The 23129-nt window shown below is 41.3% G+C and overlaps 1 protein-coding gene across 6 annotated transcripts in view; it reads left to right on the top strand.

The window, feature by feature from the left end:
• Positions 1-23129, top strand: part of jmjd1cb (jumonji domain containing 1Cb) — a 154681-nt gene that overhangs the window by 73975 nt on the left and 57577 nt on the right. Inside the window, exon 1 of one of the 6 annotated variants that reach the window (XM_054757444.1) lies at positions 20187-20847. The exons of the other annotated variants lie outside the window; for them this stretch is intronic. The gene's annotated coding sequence lies outside the window, so the exon portion shown is untranslated. Of the gene's footprint in view, positions 1-20186; positions 20848-23129 lie in introns of those variants that run through there. 6 annotated transcript variants of the gene reach the window in all.

The following is a 23129-nucleotide window of genomic DNA, read 5'->3' as shown; positions in this document are numbered from 1 at the left end:
CGAAAATACAAATCTAAGACGTTCAGAAGATGTGTTGTGAAGTGTAATACAGTATCTGGGACTTGTGTGCGCCTTTAAGTGACGTCGGCTAGTTCGAGTTGGCTGTAGCTGAGCCTTAGCAATAGGATAGCCGTGTAGAGAGCGGCCGACAGCAGCTCCTGTGTGACTGTTCACTGCATGTGTTCTCTTAATAAAAGCGATTGAAATGCATCGTGAGTCTCTCCTGAACCACAAACAGCGGTAGCATTCTACACTAGTCACTAGGTGTCAGTAATGTTACATTGGTGAGACAATAGCCGCCTCAGGAAGTGCAGTGGTGACTATTGTTTCATGTCTACAGGGCTCTAGTAATGGTAAAAAACGTATTTACAAAGTCATAATCAGGATTTGCTCAAAGTACAAAAATATTACATTTAATATTGAATCCTACTTCGCGGAAATTCACTTATCGCGGTCCAGTTTGGAACCAATAGGTTGCAATAAATGAGGAATGACTATCACTTCTCTTTACGCTAATATTCAGTATGTCAAAGCTATGAACTTACTGCCCGTTAAAAATCATGCAGCTTTTCCCCATTAGTAATTTTCCACCTGAAACATGCACGGGCTTTGAACCCTACTAACCATAGAAGAGTTATCCCCAAACAGACAGACAGAAAAACGCATGCAGACCCAGCAGATTGCTTGCCTGCTTATTTCTTTGTTGCATAACTAAACCCTTGTGATCTCTCGCGCTCTCATTTGCGCACACACACAAGTGTGTGACGTTCTTTTTCATTATTGTACACATTTATTTGGGCGGTACGTTGCATGTTAATGAACATTTCTCTTACATTCTCACATTGGAATGTAAACACACCAGATTCTAGCCCGAGGCTAATTTCCATCCGCAGTACATAAACATGTAGACTGACAGGATTAAAACACAAAAGTTTTCCACTGTATTTTCAGGCCTTTTATACCATTGCTAGCATACTACTGTTAGCCACGCTCACAAATGCATTCTAGAAAATGAGATTTAAACCTAGGTTTTCACAATTTTGTTGTCTCTTATCATTAAAATTCAATGTAATTGGCCCGAGTTTTTATGCACAGAAGTTCATTGCCTGTTGTGCCACTGCAGGTAAAAAATTGTTCATTGGGCCGAGTGAGGTGTCACTCAAAAGTTCAAAACTTTGTGATTCTCTCGTTAGCACGATGTGGCTAATGCATCCAGGCTAACGAAATTTCCGAGCAATTATGTGTGGAAAATATGAATATCGAACGAAACAAAGTTTATGAAAGTCTGCAGTAGCGGTTGGCGTGTCTTTATCCATGTTAGGCTTATTGTGGACTAACTGTTTCAGCGATGTCCACAGGGCCAGCCTAGGGGCCATTTGCGGCTGTTTTGTTTTTTTTTTTTAATTGGCCCACAGCACATTCTCAATATAAAATTTAACAAGAAAAAAAAAAAGTCAACAAGCTAACGAAAAACAAGCAAACTACCTGCTGCCAGAAAGGCACTTGTCAGGCAAAATGTGTAAACAAAGATGTGATTGAAACGTCAGCGATCATACACTATGGCACCAATAGGCTTAGCCTGTGACAAGCTGTCATCAATTGACATTTTACAGACTATTTTTCATTCTCACGGTCGTCAGGAAAAAGGTGCGTCCCTCGTTAACGCAATACAGGATGCACACTTTTGTCTGGTCATACATGCACAAGTGCCAACAGGGCAGACAGGTGTGTGAAACATTATGTTCTCTTGCAAAATCCGTGTTCACCTTTCACGAATTTCTGTTTTGCTGATTTTTTTTTTCTGTGCAATTGTGTCCTGCGTCCTTGTGGTGTATTAGAGCCATCTTTCGGTGCTCTGCTGTGTCTGTTATTGTATTTACTCCTGCTACCAGTAGAGGGTGTTGTATACTCATGTTGAAGATGTGTGCAGCTCCACCTGTCTCAGTGTGTGTTTATGTGCATGTTTTGTTTCTGTACGAGCAAATTAGGAATCCACAGGTGACAATAGCTGGCTAAATAGAGAGCTATAACAGTACTTATTGGCTAAGGGCGAACACGCCCATTGTGTTCTGTGCCTTGATTGGCTATAGACCATTGTCATTCAGTCTCCTTCATGGCATTTCCTGTTGTGGTCAATAGTCGCTCGCAAACTAGCTAACTGTGTGAGCTGCTTGCTAACCGCCAATAAACAATCGAAAAAGAAGACGACTCTAACCGGGTAAATTAATCTGCGGTTCAAGGAGGACGAGGAGGAGGACGAGGAGGAGGACGACTGCAGGAGCAATATGTTTTAGCAAGGATAAAAAAAACGCTACAGCCGAACGGCGCCAGGACGAGGCACGGTCAGAGGAGTGAATACGCGTATGTCACTTTAGAATTTCTTGTGTCCAACCTAGTAGATTGATCATTAAAATTCAAACGAAATTTTTACTTTGATAGTGTTTAAAATGTGAGAAAATGTTAATGCCTGTCCGAGAAAAGTGTATAAAGTGTATTGTGATGGGTTTTATAGTCTTAAAACGTATAATAATAATAATACAAATAATTATAAACAAAGTTGGCTACTTTGCGTATTTCACTTATTGCGGGCTATTTTGGGAACCTATCCCCCGCTATAAACGAGGGAACACTGTATTTGAAATTTGATTTCAAACTAATTTTGGACAATATTTCCGTAAATTATAGGCTATATATGTATCCATATTGCATTCATACAATAGTGTACTATTAAAAAAAAAAAGGGTTCACTTAAAAATTCATTTCATTTTTAAGGTGTGGCGGCTTTTATTTTGCCGTGGCGTTGTGCCACATTAAATTACATGTGGCGGGAAAACCCTGAAATCATAGCACGGTGCACATTTTTTTAATACTTCTCGGCCACCGGACCAGTTAACAGTAGTTACAGTTGCGCAAAACGCGCTAAACGAGCACAAGTGCAGTGTGTTGTGTTCCTACAACAGCAGTGCTACAGTAACCTGGTAGTGACCTTGAAAGGTAACCAGCTGTGTGTTCTGGTAGCTGTGCATGTCAAAGAGACTACCAGAGCCCTGTAGTGCACTCTTGAATTTGTTGTGTCCATATACTGTAGACATGTCTCTAATATGTGAGCAGCCCAGAATACATGCCCAGTGAAGTACAAAAGTGCAGTCAAAGGGGGCTGACCACAACCGAGAAGAAACAAAACAGATGGCAACAGAGAATGCTGCAGCTTTGTTTCTACTGGTTCATTATAGCAGGGTTGGTAAGAGGTTGAGTTTTGGCGAGTACACAGAGTACTAGTATCACTCTGTAGCTGCCCTGGTCTACAAAAAAGCTCATAAGCTTCACAAGCATTTTTTTCCCGTCTTCGCACATCCCCCACAACGTGGAAACTGAAACAGCAGAGTCATGCAGAAGGTTACACAAACAATACACACATTTTGTGGCGCAGCCTCAGATGCGGGATGGTGTTGAACTTCCACGGTTCTGTGCCACCGCCGGGGGACTTGTGCATGGCGGGTTTTGGGCTTCCACGTTGCTCCTGCTCGCATGTTAGCTGTTGTGAGGAGAAGTGCTAGAGAGGAGTCTGGAATGGACTGCTTGTATTTATAATCCCATACTTTTTTTTGTTGTTGTTGCCGATATCGGACCGATATCAATCAAGTGTAAAAGCTGTACCAGTCCAAATTGGACTGGTAAAAACAAACTATAAACTATGCATGAGACTGAAAGAGGCAGCTAAATAATGCATCTTCTGCTTCGAAAAGGTTACCTGTGGTAGATTTGAACTTAGTGCTGTCACACATGATGTAGTAGACTTTCATGATAATCACTAGAAAAAGCTAAAAGAAATGTCAAGCTTCTCCACAGCACCCCATCTGCCTGTGACTGGTCATTAAGAGCCATGAATGACACACTAGTCAGATGGCTCTGCTCACATTACATTTGATTACATCAAAAGCAGTGTTTAGCGTGTGCGTTGTGACAGAGAGTTGGTGTCAGGTGATGTGAGGCTACAGTGTCATTTGCCTGTGTGTAGAATAACTTTGTTGGTTAGCTAATGGAAAATGCCCTTGTCAGCAAACACACATGCACACGTGTACTGAAGCACACACCTACAAAGCATTAACACCGTTGAACAGATTGATAGCCTGAAAGGGAAAAGGTGAAATTGAAAATGTGTGTGTGTGCATGCCTGAGAGTGCATCTTTCCTCTCTGCTCAAGTGGGCGTCTTTTTATTAGAATGAAGAAAATGGGAATCATAGTGCTACTGCATGTTTGCACGACGAAGGTTTGCGTCTGCGTGCCTGGCAGTATGTTTGTATGCACTAAAGAAAGAAAGACGATTTTTATTGCATTAAATCAACTGGAGCCATCTTTTTAAGATGCATGTAAACACCTTAATCTGACCATGCTCGACTCTTTTGGAAAACTGCATTAACGCACAAACTATTCAATTGGACACAGACCAAACCATTTGGCTTTAATGTATCCTCCTCCAGCCCCCCTTGGTGAAGCCCCCTAGTAAAACTCTAGCTGTTTTTAAGCAATTGTTTGTCTGTTCCACACATATACATTACAAATATACAGTGTTACCAAGATTTCCCTTGTCTGGTAATACATGTGATATACTGTAAGCGCCAGAATGGTCCAGCAGAATTAATCAACCCATTTAATTATGTCTCCCCTCATTGTGTGAGTTATAGTGGTTACGTATCAGTTGGGGGATTTCCATGGTCGGACACAGCGACACTGAGCCTGAGTTGAAAATTGCATGATTGTGCATTACACACACACACACACACACACACGCACACAAAAACAAATAATTACTTTAATAAAAACACCCCTACTGTGTAAGGGAATAAACGTCAGATACAGTCTCAAGTAAGTCTCAAGTCTTTAAAGGAAAACTGCACTTTTTTTTGTTTTATTTTGTCCTGCATCCACAATCCTTTCTCATTTCTGTGCAAAAAAAGTGCAGTTTTCCTTTTCCATCTCAAGACTCAAGTAAAGATGTGCAAGTCCAAGTCAAGACCAGACAGGTGGAGTGAAGTCCCAAGTCATAGGCTTGAAATGTTCGAGTCCTTCCAAGCCATAAACACTGTTTAGTGTTTACTAAATACAATTCCATTTTAACAATGTAACTGTCTGTTACATTTGACAATTACATTTGAGTATTTTTGAAATAAAATAAGACCAGTGTGACAAGATTTAGTCACAGAAAAAGAGGGCTGACAAAGCATTCAGGATTTAGTTAAAAGATGCAATCAATGAGGCAGATTCAGTGAGAAAATGTGTTGTCTTGCCGGAAATATACATATTAATAATCACGTTAGCTGAATACTTTGAATGGGGATACATTTGCACCGCACGGACACGTTCCTGGGTTCTTTGGCAGGTTGAAAACACTGTCAGATTAGTAAATAGTTGCAACCAGACGAGAACATATCCATCCATCCATCCATTTTCTATGCCGCTTCTCATTAGGGTCACGGGGGCATGGTGGAGCCTATCCCAGCTGACTTTAGGCGACAAGCGGGGTACACCCTAGACTGGTCGCCAGCCAATCGCAGGGAACATATAGACAACCAACCATTCACACTCACATTCATACCTATGGACAATTTAGAGTCGTCAATTAACCTAACATGCATGTTTTTGGAATGTTGGAGGAAACCGGAGTACCCGGAGAAAACCCACGCACGCACGGGGAGAACATGCAACCTCCACACAGTAATGCCCAACGAAGATTTGAACCCAGGTCTTCCCGATCTCCTGACTGTGACTGTGTGGCCAACATGGGGGGCATATCACTGGGTGAAAACGATGTAATACATAAGGTACACCACATGACACCAAAACTATAAAGTCCGTCATCTTCCGCTTTCCAGGCCTTGTTTAGACTGACCATGAAGTGGAACATTTTGGAGTATAAGACAAAAACTATCAGCAGAACGTCGACTGGGGTGCAGTCGAAGTATTCAGATATTTTGTCGGCTTGTCACTTCCGGTCACGTGACGGGGAGGTGACGTCGTCGTTTTCAGAAAGCAGCGGTTTCCCTTGTCGCCACGGCAACGAGAAGCTGGCGTTTTCAGATTTCCACACCGTTTTCAAAAAATACTGTTTAGCAGAACGCCGTTTCAGTGTGAACGACAAGCTGAAATGATAAAATACTGAGCAGTTTTGACCTGAAAACGTTTCCGTGTGGACAGTGTATTAATCTGTTGCTAAGCGAAGAAGTAGAAGCACGGACCGCTACATTTGCTCAACCTGAGTCCGCTCTTGTTTGAGTATGCAAGGGCATAAAATTCTTCACAGTGGGTCATTTGGTCACTCACTTTGCATGTTAAGCGAGCGTTTGAAGTCATTTCTACAGCCCTGTGTGAACGGGAAGCATTTTGAGTGAAAATTGTGTGAAAATTGTTGGAAACGTGCCCTATCGGTCCTGATCAGTGTCTGGTTAGGATGTCAGGTGAAGCCATCACCGAGCTGTAAATTCATGCTGCCATATTTGGAGGGTGCATGTGAATTACACAAAACACTGTGGTTGTGGTACCTATTTGAAATGCAAACAAATGATTTGTCAGGGAACATGCCTCACAGTTTGGTCACAGAGGAAAGAATGCTGCATGTTCTGCTGCTGAGGTAAACGACTTGTGGCCAGATCCACTATCTACTTTTACCTAAAGGGGCACTATCCTATATTTGCAACTTTTCAGACTGTATCTTTAAAATGTTGCACTCTTGTTCTACATGATGTGGAAATTCCATATCGTGAGGTTTGTGTGTTTTTAAGTTATCCCTAGTGAAATTTTTATGCCACTTGTAAATCTCGTGACTGGTCGGGTTCGAGGACTTGGAGACTTTCACCAGATCTTGTGAATTTCTCACGTCAGAGTGTCTTTTTTTCCTGGCTTCTTTGCTACATATATTCCAAAGAATGGGTTTTAAGGGTTGTAAGAGAAGAAGATGATGAGAAAAGAAGATACTTTGTTTGCACAGCAGTCTGGATTTGATTGTTTGACCTTACAGATTACACCGTGGAGAGAAGTAGGCCTGTCACTGCAGTCGTTTGTTGTTTGTTACATTACAAGTCGTTCACTGAAAATTTAGGTAAAATATTTACATTTTTACACATGAATGCTTTACAGTATATTATGATCGTTAAAAGAGCTGCAGCAATTAATTGACAATTAAACGATTATCCAGTTAATCGACAACTATTTTGATATTCGTTAAGCGTTTTTTAAATTTAAAAATGGAAATATCCTCTAAATTCAGCCTCTCAAATGTGAAATTTTTAAAAATTTCCTTAGCCATTCATATAAGCAGACCTATTATCTTTATGCTTTAGGCAAAACTGGATATTCACACACATCAGCTATGACTTTGGACAAAAAAGAACATTTTTGCCTCTTTTCTGATATGTTGCGGACCAAACCACAAACTGTTTGTGTTCGATTCATTTTGATTTGGTCCTTCTAGGGCAGGCGTCGGCAACCTTTACTATCAAAAGAGCCATTTTGCCTCCTTGCCCACCAAAGAAAATACTCTGGAGTCGCAAAACATCAGTTTAAAACAACATGTTATAAACTTTTAAAAGTTTGAATCGTTCTTAAGTTTACCAATTCTAACAACAGAATACAACAAATACTGTAGAAGTGCAGTGTGGGTGTGTAGTGGATGCCAGCTAGTAGGACTATGATAGTATCATCTTGGTTAAACCTGTTTGACAGCCTGTTTCTTTCTGCTCGCTGGCTATGGCGGCAAACAGCTGTGGCCAGCGACAACGGTGAGCGATGCACTCACATCCAGAGCAAATTACGAGTCTCCCACGGTTTTGATTGGCTGTCAGATTTGGAGGGAATTTTGGGGTATGAAAGTAGTTCAGAGGAGAGGAAGCGGTGTTGATCGAGTACGCTTGCTAGTGTCAGATCTTGCTAATATTGAAGATAAACTTACATATAGTAAATGTCTGTGTAAATTAATGTAAACTTCTCTGATATGTTTTCTCTGCAAGTAGTATTTGTTTTTCCTCCGTGTTTACCTGCGAGAGCGTACCGAATAGAATCCTGTCCGCTCATTGGTAGGTCAATAAAACTCCCGCTGATTGGTCCTCGTCTGGCCGACAGCGATGAAAACTTGAAAATGTTTCAACTTTCTAGGATTGCGTCGCAAATCAGCTTGTGCACGATGACATGCACAAGCATCACATTTACACGCACGAATTTTGCGTTTCACTTGGCTGGACAGAGACTCGCAACAATCGCCCTGTCGCGCAGGTTCCATTGACGATTAATGGACTGGAAGCGACGTCGCCTCCCGTGTTTGGCGCCCATCAGTCAGATGTGGTCGCTCGTTCGAGGCCGTCGTGTGCAGGGCCGGACTGCAGGGATCACCACCGTTACATACTGTATATACCGTACATCTACTTTGAACTAAATGACTACTTTTCAGAAGTTTTCAGTGTTTTTTTTTTTGTTGTTGTTGTTTCTCGCCACATATTAAGCATAAATGTAAGCCAGCATTATTGGCAGAGAAGACAAATCTGTCCATGCAGAATGAAAAACTCTATTTTCTTGTCAGATGTTTATTTTTGATGGAATATATTTGATGGTTAGTTTACCGCGGGGGGGGACGTGTCACTGACCAACAGTGACCGACACTGACCCCTGGTCTAGGGCCTAACCGATAACTCGATTGATCGAAACAACAATCTTCGGATTAATCAACTGAGAGAATCATTGTTTAGTTGCAGTCCTAATTGTAAAGTTTTATCAACCTCTTTTGCCTCTGCATTCCACTCACGCATTTGCTTTGTTGTACACCAGTCTGTTGTCCTCTTCAGTTGGTGTGTGATGTGGCCTATTTTCACACATCACCCACCTACATACTCAAAGGCACACAAACCTGATTACACCTCCCCCGTGAAGCCACCTGCCGGCATACGGGATGTGACATAACCCACTGATGTCATACACATTTTGTTGTGGATATTTGACGGAACAAAATACAATTCTCAAACAGATTAGAATTAGGATTTCATATTTGCATGTAAAAGGCAGTCCCTCACAGTTTAAGCAGCAAGACGTAGCTGTACACACGACCCCTAAATAATTTAGACTGTTCACTATGTTATAGTAAGGATGATTGCTTCTCAAGCCCTGGATAACCCACCTTATATTACGACTTGATATTTTTCAAGCCATTATAACTTGTTAGTGTTTGGCATGCACAGCCCTCTTTATGTATGTATTCCTACATAATCTTATTCATACATTAGCTCCTACACAGGAGATGTGGTATTGAAAATGAATAGGTTACGCATCACTAGGGAGAGCTCAAGAGGAATGAAAACATACTTTTGTTCCTTCCTATTATCTAAAATGTCATTCAAGTTAGCTCCCATTCTACTTGGGGTACACTCTCATAATTTCCAAAGAATGTAGCTGGAGTGTTAGGCTATGTTTAACTGCAGGGTGTGTCCAGGGTTGGGATCAAACCTGCACCTTCTGCCAGCCATTTGCATCAAGAGATGGTCAAACGTTGGCTGACGTAAGTTCTGATTGAGACATGGCTTCTATTAGAATGGAGGCCACGATTTGTGGAATTACAGTAGTATAAAGTCATCTTTTTCAAACATATTGTTTTAGTAGTAGAGCTCTTTGTTAAATCAGTGGGTGACACAGTATTCCATTGCAGCCAACAGACACATACTAGTCCTCTAATAGAGCTGATAGTGGGTGTTTATCTGGTTATTTGCCTGTTGTGCTTATCCACAGGGGCATCTGTAGACTTCCCGCGGCCCCTGACACCCTGGAATCAAACCGCTGAAAAGCAAACTTGCTGAATTACTCTGTCGGGATGTTATTTTATCCACTAATGACATATCACTAAAGCAACATGCCACCATGATTGTAACAGTCTCTGCAGTTGGATGTTTCAGTTCCATTTTTCGGTTCAAGGTTATTTATAAAACATGCATACTGAGCAATACTTCTTCTTTCAAGGCGAGTACTGCGGTTTAATTAATCCACATCGGTTTAGTTCAGAGCCAGAGTTGGAGAGAACTGGCTCTACAGCAGTTTCACCTTCCATTGTCCTGGGGCAACAGTGTCATTACGTCACAGGGATTACGCCTCCGATCAGGAAATAACAAAAGGAAGATCAGCGTGAGCCACGCAATTAATTCAGGTTTATTTTGTCAAATGTCCGGATGAAAAGCAATGAGTTCCCTGGGGCGCAGTTTAGGCTAGAGCTTTTTTTGGAAGATTCCTCATCTTCAGTCATAATTTGGCAAACTGCCAGCCAATCAATTAAAAAAAAAAACACGTCAAGCTATTATTGTGTGTAATATTCAACTGAAAAATAAATGTAATCTAAGATGACAGTATTTGATCTTGAATGTTACCATATAGCAGTGACCAAACAAGCAGCAACAGAGCTCTGCCACACAAATGTAACATTTCCTGATCTCCATAATAAAATACACTAGTCCCTCGTTTATCGCGATTAACTGGTTCCAGACCCGACCGTGATAAGTGAATTTCTACGAAATAGGATTCCTCATTTACAAATGGAATATTTTCATACAGCATAGAAAACCTGTTTACGACCTGCTACTGTAAATATGGTTTTTAATATTAGAGCCCCGTAGACATGAACACCCCATATCACGTTTATTCCTGTTGTAGACATTATCAGACAAACTAAGCCATTTAAGACATATGGTAAATAAGACTCATGCTCGTGTGTGTTGCTATAAGTGTGTTCCCTAGGGGACCTGAATGGTGGGCGGACAGGAAATGGTGTTGGCGGTTCAAAGTTGAGTTTTAGCTTGCCGTGGGTTACTACAGTAGTAGTAGTACAGTGTTTTTATTACTGTTTATGACCCCTGTTGTGAAGTAATTGAAACCTGCAATAAACGGCCGTTGTTCTGGTGATCAAGTCCGGCGCTTGCATGTCTCACCGAACATTAGCTACATTACCGACACCTAGTGACCATTGCAGAACACTACATATCATTCACAGCGTCTTTCAATGCATCCTCTGAATGCCTTGTATTTGTGTTTTTCTTAATTTTGCCATTTTTATTCCTGTAAATGCTTAATTTAAGTTAATTTAATATGCATCTTTTTGACCAATAATAGGTCGTACCTAACCACAAGCTAACATGATTTATTAATTAACATATTTTTGAAAAACGGTGATAGTGGAGCCAAGAAATTGTAACTACAAAGTGGCGAGGGCCGGCTGTACGTCTCTCAACGCACCAATATTCGATAGTCTGCTATAAATAAATAAATGAACCATAAAAACATATGAGTGTGGATTAAAGCAATGAACTTCGAATAAAAGTGAAGTTTTGCTAGTTGTCAACATGGTCTTGAATATGGCCTTGAAGCCTGAAAGTCTGCATGTTCTGTACATGAACCTATTGTTCTCTCAGCACCCACTGTGCTCACGCTAACCTTGTCTGCATGTGGGGGTTTGTGTGGTTTCATCTCTGATCCACATATTACATCATTTCTCTCTGGGAACACGGAGCACTGTCTGAACTCATTAAAGACGCTCGGTGTAGAATCCTGTCAAAGGCACAAATTGAATCCCAATGACCAGACGCCCCCCCCCCCCAAGGGCACAGGAGAGTATGTAGAAGTGATTCCGGTAAAAAAAAAAAAAAAAAAAAAAAAAAAGAGGATGGAGAAGACCATCGGGGCCATGTAGGGAAACACGAATCCTCCACTCTACACGTATGAACATGTTAATGACCATATCAATCTTTTGCTGAAAATAAAGTGCTTCTTTTATGCAGTGATCACGGTGAGAGACGGATATGGTCGTGTTCACAAAAAAGCATTGAAAATGGTTCATTTCATCGACAATACTGCTAGTTTTGTTTACACTTAACAGCAGCTTTTGTTGTTTTATTTTGTGATTAAGTTCATTATGATATTTTTGCATCCATCCATCTCACACCACACCACATCATCGCTTATGCGCAGGCTACGGGATCTCTGCAGGGACACAAGACAGCCCCCACTTTAACAAAAGCAATCTACTGAGCTAATTAGTAAGCCTCTAGTTTATTTATTCTAATCATAAGCATAATAGATTGGAAACTGAGTAGAAGAAGGAAGAAGGACAACGTAAGAAGCAGAATAGTCATGTCGGACTGCAAGGATCAATGGCTACAAGTTAAGGTAATGTAAAGAAATGTCTCATCAATCTAACACTTCTGACGCCTAGTGAACAGAATACTACATATGACTTGTCTTTCAATATTTTTTCAATAATAATACAGTAGGCCATAGTCAACCACGAAACAGCGATCCTTTATTCATTTTTTTAAAAACGTGAGAGCGAGGGAGTAATGTTCAAACCGCAATATTCTTCATCATATTCTTGGGCCGCTTTGTTGTTCCTTAAAGTGGTGAAATCGTCCTGTAGTCTTACCAGAGAAACAGCCCGAAAGCAGCATGCTTCCTCGTTCGTGTTTGACGGTGGGGATGGTGTTGTTGATTTGTGATCTTGGTCAGTATTTCCTTGCTTCCAAACCCGGCAAGTTTAGTTGGTGCCAAAGAGCTAATTCTGGTCTCATCTGAGCACACCACGTTCTCCCAAGCCTTGTCTGAGTCGTTCAGGAGTTCATTAGCAAAGTTCACATGGGCCTGTACATGTTCCTACTTGAGCAGGGGGACCTTACGGGGGCTGCAGGATCTGAATCCATTGTGGCAAAGTGCCAAAGGTTTTCTTGGTGACGAGGTGACAACACCCCTGATCATTAACGAGCTTCTCCCTTGTAATTCTGGGCTGATTGCTCATCTTTTTCAGAAATAGGGGTGTCTTAGAATAGTCGACTATTGGATGATATTGATATGAAGGAGTCTGGTTTGACTATCAATCTCGCCATCAAATCGTATTGTAGCGAAGAGTGTACATTATTGTGTAGTTCTTTTTGGGTAGATGACAGTGACATTCTACATGCTAGGGTAGAGCAAGTTTTTGGAAATAAGTAAGTAGAAGGAGAGAAGTAGGAAGTGTTGGCTATTTTTCATGCAGTGTTTTAGCATCTGCCTGCAAGACCCCCTGTGTCTATTTCTAATAAAAGGCTGACTTTTCTACAGCAATCCTGCGGTTGTGTTGTTCAGCCATCATTCATCCATCTTCTTCTGCTTATCCGAGGTCGTGTCGCGGGGCGTAAGCCTAAGCGGGAAGCCCAGATTTCCCTCTCCCCGGCCACTTTGTCCAGCTCCTCCCAAGGCATTCCCAGGCCAGTTCAGAGACATAGTCTCTCCAACGTCTCCTAGGTCTTCCTCGAGGCCTCTTACTGGCCGGACGTGCCCTGAACACCTCACCAGGGAGGCGTCCGGGAGGCACCCTGACCAGCTGCCCAAGCCACCTCATCTGGCTTCTCTGAAAGCAGAGGAGCAGCGGTTCTACTGAGTTTTTCCCGGATGACAGTGCTTCTCACCTTATCTCTCAGGGAGAGCCCAGCCACCCTATGGAGAAAACAAATTTCGGGGGCTTGTACCTGCAGTCTTGTCCTTTCGGTCACTACCCGAAGATCACGACCATAGGTGAGGGTAGTAAATTGATTTTAATCAAAGAAATTGGGCTGATAACTGAGAGTTTTGGCAAGGTGTTGTCTTCCAAGCCATGATTCGACTCTGAAAATTCTTAGTTGAAGACAATCCTACTCAGAAACATCCTTTCTCCCACAAAGTGAGTTCCAGAGCAACGGAGATTGAATGTTATCTTTATTCCTTCCATTTTCTGTTAACTAAAGAGAAATGGGTGAGTTCAGGACCAAGGAAGACTGACTTTGAGACTGGATTTGTGTCCGTGGCTTATGATTGTCTGTCTACTGTGTATGTATCCTATGGGATTGGAGCATGTCATATGTCACATACAGTGAAAACTGAATTTCCCAACCAGGGTTTTGAGTAAAGGTTCATTTTGGTTCCGACTTTAATGACATTTTCCTCCTCATGAGTGATTTTCTCATGTGGAATCGTCAACAATGACCCAGGTTCAGTAGTGTTCTTGTTGTCTCTTTGAGAACTGGTTGTTTCAACCTAGCAAAGACTCTATTTGGTACACACATCTCTGCACATGGTGTAGTGCTGTCAATGCTGAATTGACTGGCATGCTACATACAGCAGTGCACGTCTGTAACCCACCTCTGTAGCCAAGGCAAATGGCATGGGGGGATTAAAACTAATAGGGCACTCCCTTTTTAGTTCACACACACACACACACCCACCCACACACACACACGCTTACTTACAAGCTGTTTTGGCTGAGTGCCTCTCCGCTGATACACACCAACCTTGTTTGGCAGAGTTCTCCCTTGTCCTATTTTCCGAGAGGCACAGACAGGAGAGAAAGGTGCTGTAATTTCATAAATCCTAGTAGCGAATGTGGAAGCGATTTTATCAGAATTCTAATTTAGTTTTTCCTCTATACCTGGCTGCACACACGTAGATATGACGCCTGATTCGTTGCTATTAATATCTCTTCAAAACAAGCACGACATTGCGATGATCAATGATTTATACGCTGCTTTTGTTCTTTCCTGTAGAGAATAAAAATAAAATAGAAATTTGATTCATATATTTTTATTATTTCACCCTGATGGAGCTGCTGGATTTCCTCTGAATCTGAGGGAAAAAAAAACGAAGAAACTTTGTGAAAAACATGAACAGTGCACAAACTAGTCTTTTCAGGCGTGCCATAAATAAATGACATGCATTGCCACGGCAAATTGTGGGACAGTGCAGAGGCAAAATGCGTGCAAGTGTAAATGCCGCTATATGAGCTCAAATAGGATGAGATTATGCACCAAACAAAAATGCACACGAGCACTGAGCACAGAGCTAACAACATTATTAAAGCTCCCCTCTCTGCATTAACGCACAGCATTAACATTTGTGAACAAGGACAAGTTGAAAGGAAGAATATAAAATGCACATGTCTGTGCAGAGTTGCAGAAAGTCATACGCATACATCTCAATCTCCGTCACACGACACACCGAACAAAGTGGCCGCTGTGTCCGACAAAGACACTTTAAGAAACTTCAAGCTCTGAATCGTTTTTCCTGTACTGTACTCCCTGTTTAATGCAGGCTATTCACATGAGGCGTTCGAGCTCATTTTGTACATTTCAGTGTTAGGCGCTAATGTAATCACGCTGTTTTGATTTTTGTTCATGGAACTCCGACAATCCGCGTAGCACACTTCGGGAACCTAGGGTTTATACCATGTGGTTACCATATTGACACGTAATAATTGATGTGTTTATATTTTGAAAATGTAATAACTTTTAAAATAAGTAATGAAATTAAAGAGGAATGAATAAATAAACATGTATAAACGGAAAATGAATAAATAAATGTGGAATGGAATGTAGACTAAGCAATAACCTATTACTAAAGATTAGGGGTGTCCCAAGATCTTGCGAGATCAATATGGGACGATATATCTTGTTTAGAGCAAAGCTATCTGGCTGGAACAGGTCATCCAAAGGTCAATCAGACTGTGAACTATGGCATCGCTGCTGTGAATGATAACACATGGATTACGGAAGTGGCGGTGTACTTATAAACCTACCTACCTCTGTGTTCCCAGCATCACTCGTCACTCAGCGGTTTCTTTTTTTCATTGGAGTTCAACAGCTGCGGTTGTGTTAATGTCCAAGCAGAAGATGTAGTAATTCTACATTTGATCAAACTTACTTAAGAGTTGTCAGATAAAAACGCGATCGCTGCATATGTCTTCTATCAAAATGCGAAAAAATTCACTACTTCCTGGTACGACACTCTAAGCATCATGGGAACCTTATTTCTTTTAGCATAAACATAAAGCTAATCAACTGCAATCTGCAATCATGTGACTTTACATGTCTTTTTGTCATTTTTGTTGATTAACATTTTAGAGTTTACATTTATGTTGTTGTGCTTTATTGTTTCTGCATGCAGTACATGCACTTTGGCTTCTTCCGGTTCTCCATTAACTTATAAATGTTGCAGTTGGCACCCCAAGTGCCTGGAATTTTCCCCTGCTTCCTGAAGCTGCGAGCTTTCTTCCTGAAGTCGGTGTTGCATTTTGTCAGATGTTCATTTTATGTAGACACGTGATCTTTTCAATTTGCAAAGGTATTTTGTTGGTGAACTTTACAATGATTGCAGTTGTGGTGTTATTATTTCTACCATACATTGGAATGCATGTGCTGTACTGTATGTGTCAAGGTTGTTGACTCCAGCATCCACCTCCTTTGATTGCCGAAAGTTGGCCATCTGTTGCTCTGTTGCTCCTGTAATCTTAGCTGGCCTGGCTAACAAGCACCTGCACATCTGATAAGGTTTTATAGCCACAGTTTACAGACACACCTGCGGTTTATTTTCTTTCTTTCTTTTTTTTTTTTTTTTGGAACTCAGTGGGAAGAAAAATGTAAAAATTTTAAAATCCAAACAAATCATAGGTCAACGAGGATTCTGGAAAGCACTGTTTGACATTCCAGTGTAAATGGGACTGAAACATGAACCCTTAATCTGGCATGTTTAACTGCTGGTTGCTTCCAAGATTCTACTTCTACAAACTCATCATACTAGTCATTTTAAGACAATTTGTTCTGTATTGATTGATGTAAAATGATACATTTACATAGAATGATCACTTAAAGCGTATGTTTCTGTGTCGCTTTGCCACCTATATAGAAATGCTGCATATTTTGATCATGGGTTATTATATTAAGCAAGCCAGCTGTGGAAGGTGAAGGATAAACAAGTTTTGTCGGTTGATGGAGTGCTTTGTATTGGAATTCTAACATTTGCCGTGGATTGCCGTAGATTTGTGCTTTGCAATCGCCTTGACAAGGTGGAGCAAAAAGCACAGTTGATGTAATCTGCTGAAAGTCCCTCTCTACTTGACCACTTAGACAGTAATTATATAGTTTTAATGATGCACCAGCACAGACTTCAAACTCCATTCCTCTGCTGAATGAGTGAGGTAACAAGAGTGTTATAATAAGAGTCTGTAAGATGACAGAAGCCGGTATTTACGGCATGTTTAAAGGAACCCTATCCTTTTAAAATGATGGATCACAGTGTGTTTATTTTAGTAAAATACTCCAGAAATCTCAAGTTGTGTACGGGGCAAATCTGCATTTTTCTCCTCATTGCTTAAACGCTGACATTCTGTAGCCTGCTCCCGTCACCACACCTACTATTTTGCTTTTGGACAGGGGTCGATGCTCGGCTGAATGATGAATACGTTACCTGGTGCTTTCTTTACTGTACATTTTTGTCTCACCCCCTCGGCAAAGCTTTTAAAAGTAGGATTTTTATGATTTTTAGAAGTGGTTTCATCACTGTGGCGACAACGAGAGAGGCAACATACAATGAAACAAGTATAAAAATGGGTGGAATGACTTACAGAATTATCCTTGGCTTCTCTTCTGTCTACAGACTGCATGTTACCTAGCAACAGTGGCCTACTTTGCAAAACGATGTAAGGCGCGCACACACACACACACACACACACACACACACACACACAGAAGTAACTATCAGCAGACATTCTGTCATCTGGTCACACTTGCGGTTTCTGATAGGAGGAGAACAAAGAGTGGATGTTGGGACTCCATTTGCCTCCATGATAATGATCTTGACGCTAGCGTCTACTTCCGCCGGAAATTGCATTTTGACAGCTGGAAGTAGTGTTTACACAAACTCCTGCAGCTGTGCGTAAATAAAAGTCGAACACACATTTCTTCCCGCTCTCTCATTGTTACATTTGTTATCCTGCCTCCAGACAGGAACAAACATGGAACAACCATTGACTGTATTAACTGTTAGCTGGGCATCAACAGCATAAAATAACGGTCATGATTTAGACAATTGAGCAAGAACTGTTACCAATATCTTTATAGTGTGGTTTATTTTGCAGCGGCGATCAATAAGAAAAGGGGAGACTTGTGGCGTAACCGTGTTAGTTGGCAAAGAACTACAAAGTCGTCCAACTGATGACATCATAGACTGGCGACAGAACTGGAGGACAATGATTTCCGGCTCCGGTTTCAATGCTACACGCTGCTAACAGGGACTTTTTGTGATAAACATTCGTTACACAGTTGAACTCATGCGTATTATATGCTAACCAGGAAACGTACGAACTAAGGCAAACTTTTTGTGTACATTTTCAACATAAACCAAAAATTGCATTTTATACAAATAATGTATATTAAAATAAATGTGTATTGATGAATACTTAAGCTGTTTGTTTTGTGTTGCACAGGAGCAAAACCAACGTCGGACGTAAAAAAAACTCTTGCATACCATTACTTCCATTCCATTACCATTACAATCCTGCAGCTTAAACATTTATGCGGCTAATTTACGGCTAAAACGACATTGGAGAGCAAATTCATTAAGTAGTAAATTTTTGAGTGAAGTGGACGCTGGACGCTGCTATCATATGTTTTGAAGTCTTATGCAGTGATTGTGTTTTGCTCTGACAAATTTTAAGTAAGTTTGATCAAGTGTAGAATTACTACGTTTCACGGTAATTGTGGTTATTATTAATTTACTGTTATTAATTGATAATTCTAAAGTGCAAACTTTGAGACTGACTGAACAAGACGATGATCTGTTAATTGACTTCTCCCTGTTTCAGTGTGTTGCCTCGAATATAGTGTGTTTTTCTCAAATATACTTGATAATATTTTCAATAATTATTCATTATATTTGCTAGCCTAATTCTCAATGATTCACGCGGCACAGGCCAATAGTTGGTTGCCCTGGGGTACCCCAACAGTGTCCAAATATGTCATCACCTGCAACTTTTAACAGTGACAACTGCCTCAGTGAAAGGTACTGTATGTCATTTTTGGTTCCTGAGCAATGCTAAGTTAGTTGAAACTGGGTCGATGAACATGACAACACACCACCACCTCCACCACCACCACCAAGCCTATGCTCTCCCTCCTCGTCTTGCTCCCCCTGCGCAGATGGGGCCTAGTGAGTATAATCTCTTGCCTCCTGCTGATCTGGGCGTGCATGTTTAATTTTAGCTTACCTTTATTGCAGCAAGGACAGCACAAAAAGATCTGTCTCCCACATACAGGCAATTTGTCCGTGACCAGGTCAACGCTTTGTGTCTTTTCGGTCATAAAAGGTCTGCATTTTGTTTTTTTGATGCGATCCCCATACCAAAAACACTGTACAGTTGTCGTTTATCGCGGTTAATTGGTTCCGGACTCGACCGCGATAAGTTAATTCCCATTCAATATTAATAAATGGAATATTTTCATAGTTAATTTTTTTTCTAAACAAACAAAAGTACAAACGCTGGCTCTAAGTAAAGTAAAGTCGGTAACTTCAACGACGGTAAAGGGATGGTCATCCAGTGCCATCATGAAAGTACTGATCGCTTTAGCCCTCAGGTCGTCTCTGGCAAATGTTTTGCACTTTTGCAACACCGATAGGAACAAGCCCGGGGCCTTTCTTTGCGGCTAGCTTTGCCACTTCTTTGGCAGTGCAGGCGTCTTCTTAGGCTTTTAAAACACGGTTGTAGCGATGCTGGCATTTCAAGTGGCTGATAAGGTTTGGTGTGTTGAAGGTCGATGTGATGATGTTTCATTCATTCATCAGTCACACATTGGTGGTGGTAATCTACATCTGTAGTCACAGCTGCCCTGTGGTAGTCTGACGGGAACATGGCTGCCAATTCGCGCCTCTTTGACCATCACCAAACTTTCATACACCAGTATGGGTAGCACTGAAGGCAAGGTGGATAAAGTGTCTTGCCCAGGGACACAACGACACTACCTAGGTTAACCTCCTGGTTTCTGGACGACCTGCTCTACCTCATGAGCCACTGTATTTTTAATGTTATCGGATTCATCGGTATGACGTGATAAATCCTTTTATCATACACCCCTAGAAAAAAAAGATTGGATTTGGTAGGACCCTACTGGTCAGCTGTGGTTCCAAGGGTGCAGTGCAGTCATTTTCGCATGATGTAAATTTTTGTGGCTACATGACCAGGAAAAAAAAAATTACACACGCTAACATTTTTGTTCTCCATTGCTGCTCTTGGTCTCGTTCCAGCTGATACGTTCATTGTGGGAGGGTTCCGCAGTTTCCCATGTTATGGTTTTTGAAACAGCGGAACTGCAGTCACTTGCATTAGACTACTGTGCATTTCCTGTGACACTGTAAAGGCTAATCAGTGTTGAAATGACATGGAATTCAGAGCACTGCATAGATAATAATTACTGATACAAGTGTCATGATTTGAGGTACGGAGAGCATCTAAGTACAATGTTAGCATTAGACTGTCGCCTGCGTGTCATTAATTTTGCTAGTACAAGTGAATGGTTGCGTAAGCAAGCGCATGAACGCAATCACTGATAGTGTAGGGGAAAGGCGAGCTGTGAAGGAGACCTTCATTGATTTATAGAGCTCAGAGGCAGTAGGACAAAATAAAAGAGAGTGAGTGAGTCGTAAAATTTGGAGATCAAGCCAGCAGCGCCTAGCTTTGGTCCCTCCCCCCACCTCCCTCTCGCTCTCATTCCCTCTCTTGCTTTTGCTCCTTGCCTCAGCAGCAGTTAAAATGTCGGCTCTGTAGCTCGTCCGCTGCTTTGCTTTCTCTCCCTCTTGGCCATCTGTCTATTTTTTTTCACCACAAGAGGAAACCACTTTTTTCTCTCTCTCTCTCTCTTTGCCTTTTATATCATCATCACCCCGTCTTGTATTTCTGCTTGTCTCCCCTTTGCTTGGTGGAAAAGCTTTTGTTTTTGTTTCAAGGTTCTTCTTCTGCTCAGCCATTGCTTTTTGAGGTTTGAAGACGAAGGAGAGAGGTAATCTGCCAGGTTTTTGTTCTTTTGCTATAGATGACAGCCATGTTTTAAGATAGTCGAGCGTAAAACACGTTATAGAACAGACTGGATTAAAGTAAACATGACATTCATGGTCGATGGTTAATATATGCTGGGTTAGTGTGTGTGTGTGTGTGTGTGTGTGTTTAGTAGAGTGTGTACTGCTGCTTGCTCTGAAGATGTTGTACAGTAATATATACCTACATATATACATCTATACCCACTTCTATATGTACATCTCTGGTATTTTGTATTTCATTGTACTTGCATCAGGCAGTATGTTCCGTTTAACAAAACCTAATTATGGGAACATGACTGCATAACTAAAATGTTATGTGTGTCTTTTGCTTGTGGGTTCCGTTTCTCTATTTCGGTTGTGTGGACAATGATTCTGTTGAAAATGACACACCGGTTTCGAAGTTTTGAGAATTCCACAAAGCATATAAACTATGTGTCAGGATTCCAAGCCATGGCATTTGTTTCGCACACAAGTAGCACTATTGTGCTGTTCTCACTGTCCCTCCAGCTAAACCAGCCTTGTCATGACGTATCTGTACATTTGTATTGTGCATTTGTAAAACGAAAGTGTCAACATGTTCAACACATGCTGTGGATGTAATAGATGTGGGGAAGGGGTCGTCTTACTCCTTTTCAGACATGTTAAATTGTGCAAATGTGATGTTCCATTAATGTTACTTATGAAGCATGTCTGAAACTAATAAACCATACCCTGCCATGTACCCACAACAGATGTAGAGATATATTCCCGGTGCTATGAGGGTAGAGGTTTATACATAACATGAAACCAGTCCATTAAATGGAAGTCATGTGGAAAAAATGAGTACACCCCATGGCGTGAGTATATACTCCTGAACCGCTGCTCACAAAAAGGCGAAAATATGGTAAAACATGCACCCTGCTGTGTTGCTTGTGGTCTGATATTAGTAACCAAGATATAAGAATCACCATGACATTTGTTACCCAGCTTTAGTGGACTGACAAGCAAACTTGAGCAAGATTGTTTGAAAGACGTGGTCGCCATTAACCAAAACATCTTTGCAGGGGACTTGCCAACAAATGCGTTCATGTTTATTTGGAAGGTACAGCGTATATTAATGGACATACAATAAATGTAAATATGCCGGATTTAGCACATAAAAAACATAAAACCATACAGTATAATGTAGTAAAAGAATATGGATGCTCTGATCATGGTTTTACACTGCCGATTCCGATACTGGGGAGGGCCCAACATTGATTTTATAGGGTCCAGAATTCCTGGCTGCACCCCTGCTATTGGCTATAAGATATGAAAAAAATAACCATAAAATCTCCTTAATTAAATGTTGTTGTTTTTTTCAAGGAGACATATATTACTCGTGAAAACTTGCACAGGATGAGAACAGAGTCTCACCCGGTGTTCTTCCATCGCGGAGAAAGGCTTCTCATCTAGCGTGATGAATTAATTTTTTTTGGGGGGGTTATTGGCGCACAAACGGGCGAGGGTTGCCCAGCGTTTTGGCTGCGACAGACCGCGAGTCTCGAAAACTCACCTAACGCCATCAAGTGTTTCCTCCATTAAATTAAAGCTTTTTAACGTGCTACCCCCACAAGGTGTTTTTTGTGGCAGGTGTTGCAGGTTGCAAACTTCACATCACTCACACAAATGGCATACAAGTTCCACTTGGCAGACATGTTTGTTTATACTCCACACAAGGGTCTCTCTACATGCTGCAGACTGCAATAGTACGAGCCACAGGTGATCGTGATCAGCACTGAAAGCACTGGCACGTACCAATCACATACCTTTCCAAGTAATCGGCCCATACTGACCGGTGGCCGATTTGTCTCATAAGTATAGCATGCAGTGGTATGTTCCGGGGATATGCATACATGCTTTTTCCGAATAATATAACGTGTATTTGGAAATATCATAAATGACTTGTGATGGCTTACATTGTCATACATCAACAGATTGTAGAGTGATCGGCCAAGGTTGGAAGCCACAGAATCCCATGTTAATGATTCATGAAGCCTGATACCTGCGAGTACTGTTGTTTCTTCACAGAATGTGATCCTAGTTTGTTAATTTGTCTGTAAATGAAGTAAAGTTCACCGTTTGTCATTTAACTGTGCTGCCTCTGTGGACTTGGTGTTCCTCACCACTTGGCGAAGAGGAGTTTTAATGATTGAGTGTGTAGCTCCTAGTTCAAATTAAATGGATATGGTCACATCTACTTCACTTTTTCTTTACTTACAGTACA

This window comes from Dunckerocampus dactyliophorus, chromosome 2 (genome assembly GCF_027744805.1).
Source record: "Dunckerocampus dactyliophorus isolate RoL2022-P2 chromosome 2, RoL_Ddac_1.1, whole genome shotgun sequence".
Lineage (NCBI taxonomy): Eukaryota > Metazoa > Chordata > Actinopteri > Syngnathiformes > Syngnathidae > Dunckerocampus > Dunckerocampus dactyliophorus.
The sequence above is the reverse complement of the archived record's forward strand: the minus strand, read 5'-3'. Positions and strand labels throughout refer to the sequence as shown.